Source organism: Podarcis cretensis, assembly GCF_951804945.1.
Source record: "Podarcis cretensis genome assembly, chromosome: 5".
NCBI lineage: Eukaryota > Metazoa > Chordata > Lepidosauria > Squamata > Lacertidae > Podarcis > Podarcis cretensis.
In genome coordinates this window covers 63422106-63431542 of record NC_137174.1, presented here as the reverse complement: position 1 = coordinate 63431542, position 9437 = coordinate 63422106, and the positions used below count along the sequence as shown (strand labels likewise).

General features: G+C 45.0%; 1 long non-coding RNA gene across 1 annotated transcript; it reads left to right on the top strand.

The window, feature by feature from the left end:
• Positions 1-96: 96 nt before the first annotated feature.
• On the top strand, positions 97-8182 carry LOC307216541. Its single transcript, XR_013839130.1, has 4 exons — positions 97-548; positions 2904-3018; positions 7040-7088; positions 8071-8182. It is a non-coding gene; the product is annotated as an uncharacterized lncRNA (long non-coding RNA).
• Positions 8183-9437: the final 1255 nt, after the last annotated feature.

The window sequence follows — 9437 nt, the reverse complement described above, 5'->3', positions numbered from 1 at the left end:
GCGCCGGGCGGGACAACTGGGAGCTCCCCCCCGAAAGGTGGGGCCGAGGGAACGCGCGCTCCCGCAAGGAAGCCGTAACCATCACAACCGCGCCGAAGGACGAATGCTACTCTGGCAAAGCGCTTTCTAGGTGCCGCCCAATCGCGCGCGCTCTCCATCTCTCCACAAGGCTCTTTGGCGCCCCTCATCATGGCCGCAGCAGCAGCAGCAGCAGCGATAGCAGCCTTTGGGAGTTCAGGCGTTCCCTGTTCAGATTACTGTACGGGTATTTCTGCGAGGCGCCCTGTCCTCTCGCGCGCGGAAAAGAGGAGCAGAAGCCCGCCGCGCCATCGAATTGAGTGACTTGGGAGGTTTACACAGCATTATGATTGCACGGGATGGAAGCTGCCTTGCGCCAAGTCTCCCCCTCGTTGATCCGTCTAGCTCAGTGACTCTTCAAGGATTTAGAGAGGAGTCTTTCTTTCCCAGCCCTACCTCCTTGGAGACACACAAGGGACTTTGGGCACGCAAAGCACGTGGCAAGGCTTGCACTCCAAGATCATAAAGCAGTGAGGAGTCTTTCTCATCACATTTCCCTAATCCATTTTAAGGGGGGGACACGGGGCAGGGGTGCCAGGGATCAAACTACAGACTTTCTGCACGAGGGTAAAAGGAGCCTCCTCCATAGCCCTCATCGTGACTAATAGCCATTGATAGGCTTGACTTGTCCTCCGTTAATTCAGCCAATCCTCTGAAAGCCATCCTAGTTGGTGGTCCTCACTGCCTCCTGTGCAAAGCTTGAGCTCTATCCCAGATCACTGGTCCCCCTCGTCCCATTTATATGTCTTTTACCCAGGGTAAGCTCTGTCAGACAGCAGCTTTTGTGCTGCTCAGGTTTTAATCATCGTTGATTAAAGTAATCAGCCTTGTTGGTCCATTGGGGGGGAAATATCCAAACAGCAATAGTTGCATGATATGAGTATTAGGACCAATTTAAAATTAAGCAAGCTGTTGGGGTCACCAGTACTTTTCTATAGGGTAGTTGTTAAATAAAAGAAAAAAATATACTGCATGGTGCTGGTGCCAATTCCAGGTGGGGAGTTTCAGCATCCCACCACCTAGGTGGGTCCTTTATCCTGGCATGAATGTGGGTGACGCTGTGGTCTAAACCACTTGAGTCTCTTGGGCTTGCCAATTAAAAGGTCAGCGGTTCAAATCCGTGCAACGGGGTGAGCTCCTGTTGCTCTGTCCCAGCTTCTACCAACCTAGCACTTCGAAAGCACACCAGTGAAATTAGATAAATGGGTACCACTGTGGCGGGAAGGTAAACGGCGTTTCCGTGCGCTCTGGCTTCCATCACGGTGTTCCATTGCACATGACCTGGAAAGCTGCCTGTAGACAAACACCAGATCCCTCAGCCTGAAGCGAGATGAGTGCCACACCCCATAGTCACCTTTGACTGGACTTAACCATTCACAGGTCCTTTACCTTTTACCTTACCTTTTGCCGTGGCATGGTGGGCGCCATCTCCTCCTTTCTTCAGCTCCCCATCCTTTCCTGATCTTTGAGAGTGGTAGGCTCAGCAGCAGACAGAGAGGTCAGTCTAGCAGCAACTATTGCTGGTGGTGCCTGCCATTTCAATCCTCCGGGACCCTGATATAAGCATTATGCTGGAATAAGGCAACCAAAGCACTAGAAGCATTGTAGGGGAATTTAAACGGGTGTCTCCTTGTGTGTGTGGAAAGACAGAGATTCCTATAGTGGTTTTTTTTTGGGGGGGGGGTGTCAAAGCAACAATAAACTGAGCAGCAAAACCCAGTTTTCATATGGCAAAGCGTGTTGGAGAGAAATGGAATTCAGCCATTGCAGTTACACCATGGTGTCCCCTTCCATATTTACATCTGGATCACAAGAAGATGTGTCTGTTGGAATAATATCTACTTCGTTATATGAGGTTAAAATAGTGAGTGTAACAACAGAGATTAATTTGTCCATTACAGTATTAACAGTAAAAAAGAAAGAAAATTAAAATGACCACACGATGGTGCCATCATCTTGAAGTATATATAAAAGCCTGAAAAGAACATGTTAGCTAACTTGTTTTGAAGACTGTCTTCCAAAAGCTATTTAACAGCCCCCCTGGGAAATTTTTGGAAAGGCATAAGATTTCAGTCAGTGCAGAATTCACAATGGTTTTTAAAAGTTTATTTTTGTTGTGTATGTTTGGTTTTTTGAAGAACTGTGGGCATTTTCCAGGTGACCTGGAATACTGAGCATTCATCTTAATTAGTTCTTAGAGAAGTTAGGACGTTCATTTTGATTTGCTTGTGAGAGGTTTAGACAATGTTATATCAAAATTTCAATCCACTGAAGAAGCAGATTTGTTACACAAGTCCTCCAAAACAACTTTAATTGCACAAACTGGATTTGCTGATAGGTGATTGAATCCCACCTGAAAATACTGAAAATCTGGAAGTGCCCTGTGAAACAGGAGGGCTTAATAACAGGCATGGAAAGAAAATAAACAGAATATTGTCTGGATAAAAGCAATGGACAAAATTCACTTGTGAAAAATTGAGTTCCATGAGGACTCAGGAGGGGATAAGGGCCTAAGGCAAGAGATGCACTGAATATTTTTCACAAGGGATGCTGATCAAATTCAAACAAGAGCTGAGCTTTTAACACCCTGAAATTCTTTTCCACTTTGGGTTAAAATTTGCGCTGAAGAAAAATTTCCAGCTTTCGTCCTCCCACACCTATCCTCAAGTACTCTCCTCATGAGTTCCCCCCAGTGCCCACCTACTCTTCTGCTTAAGGCCTTTCCTGGTGTTTGTGGGAGTAGTGGCAACACAGAGAGGCAGGAAAAGAGGCAGATCCCCACCAGAATGCTTGACATCCTTCCGGGCTGTTATGCTTGTTTGCAGCTACACAGCACATCAGTACCCTATCCCAGGACCCAGTGGCCACTGAGAGATTTGAGTTTTCCTGAGAACGACTACAATCCTAAACCCTGTGGGTATTCAGGAATTTTGCTGTAAGGTATGGTCTCAATCTCACTGGTACACCCCCTGGCATCTGCAGTCCTTGTTAGCCTCCATTATAGCTGCTGGGATGGAACAAGTTCCTATGTGCGCTTGTGATTGGAGTACAGCAAGACACCTAAGGACACATAAATGTCAATAATTTGCTCTTCATTGTTCTCCTTGGCTGCTTGTGCTTCGTTTTGCCAAGTATGGGGGACCTGTGGCTGTGGTACTCCAGCTTCTATCAGTCCCCACCAGCATAGCCAGGGGTCAGAGATTCAGAGCGTTATAGTTCAACATCTGGATGGCCACAATTTCCCCATACCTGCTTTTTGCAAAGTGCCCTTTCCACAAAAGTTCCCTGACACCAAGATGCCCCTTATGTGCTCATGGTTCTATAGTCATCGCGACACCCACCCATGCTGTGCATCTTGATATATGTGAATTGTGTTTCATTGGTGGAGCTATGTTCTACATTAGATGCTGTACTATGACCTTAAGTGTTAATGGGAGATTTCCCTGCTTAGCAAATACCAACTTCAGAGGAGGAATATTCCGTAGGAAAGAGTTAAGTCCCCCCTTCATACTGTAATCCCAGTAATTTCCAGCCCTCCATCCTGATGCTATTTGCATTTTTAGAACCAGAATTTAAGGGCACATAGAGGCAGGCCCTTTGTCATCAACCAGGGACCTGCACTTGGGGAACTTTTATTTTCACAGTGTGCATCCTGAGCACACCTTAAACCAGCAAAGCATATCTTTCTTTCTTTTTTTGCTCATGCTCTTTGAAGAAAGACTAGAAAAACATTGGTGGAATTATGCAAATATGGTCAAAATGTCTCACATCAGGTTTTCAGAAACATCCAAACAAACAATAAGAGATTTTGCAGCATGCAGCTGGCATGGTGAGGCCATGAGTGTATGACCAAGGTGAAACAAAGAATGGAGTAACTGACAAGGAACAATTGTAAATTTGTGGATAATTATTGCCTTTGTTTGAAAAAGATGACTGTTACGGGGATGATAAACACTATGGGTGAAAAAGAATGGGGAGGGGTGTTCTTCACTGATTAGCAAACCAGCTGTGGAGAAAAGCTCTAATCACTCGCCCTCCATTCTGCCTGAGTGAGTCAGGCATATCCTTGCTGCAGTGTTCCCAAATACACAGCAACAGGTGGAGTGTGGGGACTTCACTGATAACCAACACTAAGATAGCTATTAGGGTTGCCATATTTCAAAAAGTAAAAACCAGGACACCCTGAAAGTTGTTGAGCTTTTTTCCGATTTACTTGCCTAAGATCGAGGACAAAGTACCGGAAATTCCACCTTTGAAATCCCAATAATATCCAGGGAAATCCGGACATGTGGCAGCCCTGATAGCCATCTCCCAACTCGCAAAAGCTGTCAACCCTCTACCTGGTGAATATGACTGGCTTGTGATTGGTGGAGTATCACCAGCTGTCAATCAAGCCCCCCAAAGTGGACTGTTGCAAACAGTGTCATTTGCCCTTCTTCATTCCCCCAACCTGCAACATATTCTTGAAGTTTGTTAGGGTCAGAGGTGACCATTCAGCATAAACTTGCAGTGTTAGTTTGGATTAAGTATAGGATTATTTAGACCAGTATTTTTGTATCACAAGCAGCATACTGGCTGCTTCTCCTCTCATCTTCCTTTTCACCCTTTGAATAAACTGCTTAATTGGATTACTGGGCTGTACTGGTTTCTGAACACACTCAAAGGCTAGTTAACCTCTCTTATGGCTTAGGCAACTGGGTCTACACAATGCCTTGGAGGGCACAATGCCTTGGATACATTGATGAATGGTTGTAGCAGAGAGAGAGAGAGGACTAGGATGAGTTTCCAGGTGTACTAGCCTACCCTGCAGAGCTGGTGCTGGAACAGGAGACTGCCCTATCCTTACAACAGTTATTCAGAGTAATTAAGCCTTGTCATTGATAGGTGCAACAGAAAATATTAGTGCTCCTCAGCCACAGGGGATGATTTGGCTGGAAGGAAATAGAAGGAGTAGGGAGAACAGTTACAATGAAAGCAATAGCCGCCATGCATTTCCAGTATGCAAACTGCCCAACATTATGGGGCTCTGATAATGTCTAACAACCTGGATCTACTTGCTGGTAAATCCTTTCAGTGAGTCACTGTTACATTCCAAGAAACTCCTCATTTCCCAGAAACTCTTCTAAGCCACAAGATTCTAGCTGCTTTATAATATTCACTGTGATAGATGGTCCTCCTCTGGCATCTGCATCCTCTGATGGATTCTGCAGTCATTAAGAGACGATGTTCTTCAAATGGATCAGGAATGGAGGTGTGTTCATTTCTGCCACAATATTGTTCCATCATATAGATTTTCTAGATGAGAGTATCTAATTAAGCAGGCTGTGGAAGAAGCTCCAAGGAGAGGACTAGGACCTGGACAAGGATGGATGTGGTTTTCATCAGCTAAAAACTGGCATTTATCAGCTGCCTGTCTGAGAGTTCTGCCTTTGTTTATTCATCCCCTACTTGGCATTAAGCCAGCTGATGTGAAGTTATAGAATGCCCACAAGCAGAGCCGTAGCTGGGTGGGGTGGGGGGTGTCTAGCCAGGGTTTCTGCCCCAGATGAATCCTCCAGAGGGGCGCCATTGAGGCTTCCAGCCTCCCAGCATGTCTGGGCTTCAACCAGAGAGAACAATCAAAAAGTGAATAGCAATCAGGCGCTCCATCTTTCCCCTTTCCCCACGAAGCTGTAGAAGGCTCATTTACAATGCGATGCAGGGAGAGGAGGAAGAGTTGGGAAATCTGGAGAGGCTGTGTGGCTCTCCCCAGTGAAGCAGAAGATAGGATCCGCTGTGGGTTTGCTACTGTACGATAAAGAAATTCTGGAGGAATAGAGGGAGGGGCTGGAAGCTGAGGAAGAGAATCAGTTGGATTAGATGATCCTTGGGTTCCCTTCCAGTTATTTCCAACAGCCACATGAGATAGATGGTTATGGCCATGACGTCAGATGGATATGGCTTGCATAAAATGGCCTGAGAGATGCCCCATGAGCTGAAGGTATCCCATGCCTAGTTTGCTGCCTATTTCCCCACTCTGAAGGAGAAGCTCTCCAGACCCACTGCAGTGTGTCCTTCACTAGGGAGCTCATAATAACTGATCAGCTTTCCCCAGCAAGCTCCTCACTGAAGGAGCTTTTATCCAGCTACATTTCTGCTTCCTTCCTTCCTTCCTTGGGTATGGAAGGGGCTGGCAAGGCAGGCCCAAGACTTATTTGATGCAGGAGGCAGAACAGCAAATGATTCCCCTCCTCTAAGTTTCGGTGCACATTACCCAAGGCAAATCAAGTTATGTTGGCACTTGAAGCACAAATGCTTCTTAATGTGCCTGGCAGCAAAAAAAAGTTTGGTGACTATAAGTTAAATAACCTACAATTTGCTACTTGTTCATGACACCCAAAATCAGCTGCCTGAGGAGTTGTTTCACTCTGCCTAGGGTAGGCCCAGCCCTGAACAGGCACCCCAGACTATTACATTGATTTTGCCAGCTGCTGTACTGATTCTAGAGACAGCCAAAAGAACATAATTAAGAGTCGTCGTCCCCACAGCAAAAGGCCCCAGGTGCTTTAAACGTTCCTCACTGGGAATGTGATCCAACTCCCTGATCATTTTGGCTGCTCTTTTCTGCACCATTTGCAGCTCTTCTATAACCTTTTAGACATGGAGGTGAGCAGAACTCAATATTTCTAAGTATATAAGGATGTTATTATCTTGGAAGTTTTATTTCTGATCCCTTACTAGGTCTTTGCCTTCTCCCCTCCCGCACTCCAGCTGCTCCATACTGAGTTGTTGCTTTCTTTGAGCTGTCCACCACAACTCATCATTGTGGTGCATCTCAGAATCTTAGAGAAACACAGCTACTGCGCCTCCTGGACTGCTGTTTCCCTGACTTCCTAAAACACACACAAAAACAGGATACAACAAGTGACACTTTCTCTGAGTGAGGACTTATTTCCAAACTTGCTTTTGGTACATCTATCAGGAATGATCATCATGGCTATTCCACCCAGTGGCATGTTGTCTTGCTTGAGGTCAGTCTCCAGGCTGTAGGATTCCAGCCTCATAGAATTCTAGCACGTTTGAATTTAATTAGTGCATTAAGACATTTGTTATCTGTCTCTCTCCATCAGGATTTCAGTGTGTAAGAAGCTCTGAGATGGTTGTTCCAGCATATGGCTGTAACTAGCCTCTTTTGTTTCAGACCAGAACAAAGTTTGAAACTAGCATTTTTCTCTACCAATAGTTTAGAAACTTTTACCTCTTGTAACTAAGCAGTGTTTTACTGCCTGTGCAATTTTTCTGACTGCTTTATGGAAAAGTACATGAACCCAACCTTTGAAAAGTTTTGTAAGTAAACCATTTTGTACAATGATAGCCTTAGATTTTTATGTATATAGGAAGATAGGTTGTGATGGTTTAAAACACATCCAATGCACATTTAAAACACATGAGTTCCCTCAAAGAATCCTGGGAACTGTAATTTGTTAAAAGTACTGGGAATTGTAGCTCTGTGTAATGGGAAACTACAATTCCCAGGATTCTTTTGAGAAAATCACGTTCTTTAAATGTGTGTTGAATATGCTTTAAATGTTTGGTGTGGATCTGTCTCTTAGTGGATAGGCTGAAGTTCATGTTTCAAGCGCTGAATATGTTATCTAGGAAATAGGGTGTAGCCATGAGCCTGGAAGATCTGTCTTCAAAATTATAACTCTGCTCTGTGAGGGCTCTTGGTTCTTGCCTAATGAACATAGTAATGATTTTAGCTCAGAGGGTTCTGGTGGACATGAATGAGCAATAATAAAGACCTTTTCAGGCTTAACCGAGCTATGTAAATAATTATTAATATAGTAGTAAAGAAAACACTGTTCATTCCCACAGATTGCCTGTCATTTCAGACAGGAAGTCCCCCCAACCCGGTCTGTCTCCATTTATAAATATGATGTGTTTGTTTTTGATTTCTCTTTCATTCATGAATGGCCAAATGCACTGTCTGATTTCCCACGGTGGTGAAAGGAGGGAGACAACATGGCAGCGGAGAACAGAGGAGATGGAGAGACTGACTGAACCCTGAGTGGCATTATCGGGAAGGGCACCAAAGCAGACTGGACAATAATATAATAAATCCACCAGCACATCCTGGCTCTGGTGAAAAGCATGATTGGAGGGCACAGGCCTTTCTGGTTTCTCAAAATTTTTACATGTATCCTCTACCAATTCATCATCTTAGCACAATTCACACATGCATTTCAAGCATGTCCCTCTCACTCCCCTAATCCTGGGCACTCTAGTTTACCCCCAACAGAGCTCCAATTCTCACCACCTTTAACAAACTATAGCCCCTAGGATTCTTTGTGTGGGGGATGCTTTAAATGTCCGAATTGCTCAGCTAAAAATGAAAACAAAGCCAACACACATGGGTGTAGCAAGGACACACAGTAAAAATTTCATGTTTTCCATGATCTTTAAATGCAAGATCCCTGAGATCCATAGTTTCCTCTGCTGATACCATAAAGAAAATCTGGGATCCAATGCTTAAAACTACACATCCAGGACATTGCTGCTCACATGGATGAGCCTCATCACTTTCATATCTAGAGCCCATCACCACGCTCAATCTAACCGTGTACCCCCATCGCTTTCAATCCCTGTTAAGAGCTGCATAAAAATCAAAGTTCCAGTCCTTCACGGCAAGCAGGAAAACTGGAGGCAGCTGTAGCAAGATGGCAGCAGCTCTTACACAAGCGATGGAGGGCAGGAACCTGTTGTCCTTGAAATGTTGTTCACCATGCACTGCCTGCTTTCATTTAAGCTGATCAGCATCTATCTTGACTCCATGTAGAGAAAGAAAAAAAAGGGGGAGTGATAGTGGTGGAGGATAAAACTCTAGCACCCCTTTCAGAGCAAAAGTACACAGTGTCAACAAGCCCCCAGAGAAGTAACCTGGGGCCAAAGTGAAACATATGGTTGTATCCAACATTAGTTCTAATCAGAGTAGACCCGTTAACATTAATGGGGATGAATAACTTAATTTCAATGGGTCTACTCTGAGTAGAATTTATTGTGACTATTAAATGAGCAGTGGGAGAACAGCACCTTGAGCTTCTTGGAGAAAAAGATGGGATATAAATGCAACCAACCAACAAACCATCAGTCGTCTTGAGGCCCTTCTCTTGCCCCAGTGGCGTAGCGTGGGGGGTGCGGGGGGGCCGGCCGCACTGGGCGCAACATCTGGGGGTTAGGGTTAGGGGGCGCAAATTACTTGCCTTGCCCCGGGTGCTGACAACCCACGCTATGCTACTGTCTTGCCCCCACATCAGTAGCATATTTAAGTACATGAAATACCATAGAATTGTAGAGTTGGAAGGGACCAGATGTAACTC